Source organism: Lutra lutra, chromosome 16, assembly GCF_902655055.1.
Source record: "Lutra lutra chromosome 16, mLutLut1.2, whole genome shotgun sequence".
Classification (NCBI taxonomy): domain Eukaryota; kingdom Metazoa; phylum Chordata; class Mammalia; order Carnivora; family Mustelidae; genus Lutra; species Lutra lutra.
Genome location: NC_062293.1, coordinates 51,867,321 through 51,868,108, shown reverse-complemented (window position 1 = coordinate 51,868,108; position 788 = coordinate 51,867,321). Strand labels below are relative to the sequence as shown.

Here is a 788-nt window from a genome sequence, read left to right as displayed (position 1 = left end):
GCCGCGACCGGCCTGGAGCCCGACTGTCCCCCGCGGGGGCCGAGCGGCCGGACGGGCAGGTGGCGGCGGGGGGCCCCCCCGCCCTCACGGGGTGCAGCCCTGCGCCCCCGCCTCTTCTCTCTCTGCCCTGCGACTCCCTCGCAAAGCGCAGGAGCGACGTAGGGACGCGACGGAGGGGGGAGGGGGAGGTGTAGGCTGGAAGAGTCTTAAAAGATCAAAAGTCACTCCTGTCCAGTGACCTCGTGGCGCAATGGTAGCGCGTCTGACTCCAGATCAGAAGGTTGCGTGTTCAAGTCACGTCGGGGTCACAACCACTCGTTTTCTCTCCCACGCAAGGAAATGGAAGGGTTAGGTGTTTCGTAATTTCGTCCCTGCAAAGACGCTAAGGGAGTTTCTGCGGCTAACTCCCTTGCAGCAAAGAAGCCAGAGATCTGAGCTTCAGGGGTCCGGCGGTGACCTTTTCCCAGTCCGCTGCGCTGATGTGGGCAGCACCTGGGGGACTGGACTCCCCCGACAAGAGACCCTGCCCACCTCCCCCTACCTCTCGCCCTCCGCAACCACCCCCGGCCCCTCCCCTGTCACAAAACTCAGCACCAGAAGAGCAATGTTTTTAAAAAGACCAACCACACAATAGAAAACAGGTACAGAAAATAAAACGTAAATTGTTTTGAAACCTATAGTTTTAAAAGAATGTTTTTCACTCGCCCATTTTAGAAAAGTTTCTGGTGTATTTTGAGTCTTGCTTTTCCGTTCTTTTTTTAACCCTTACATATGGTGGTAATTGATGA

At 56.2% G+C, this 788-nt stretch overlaps 1 non-coding gene across 1 annotated transcript; it reads left to right on the top strand.

The window, feature by feature from the left end:
- The first annotated feature begins 236 nt into the window (after positions 1 to 236).
- TRNAW-CCA (transfer RNA tryptophan (anticodon CCA)) lies at positions 237 to 308 on the top strand. Its single transcript has one exon. It is a non-coding gene; the product is annotated as a tRNA-Trp (tRNA).
- The last annotated feature ends 480 nt before the right edge of the window (positions 309 to 788 follow it).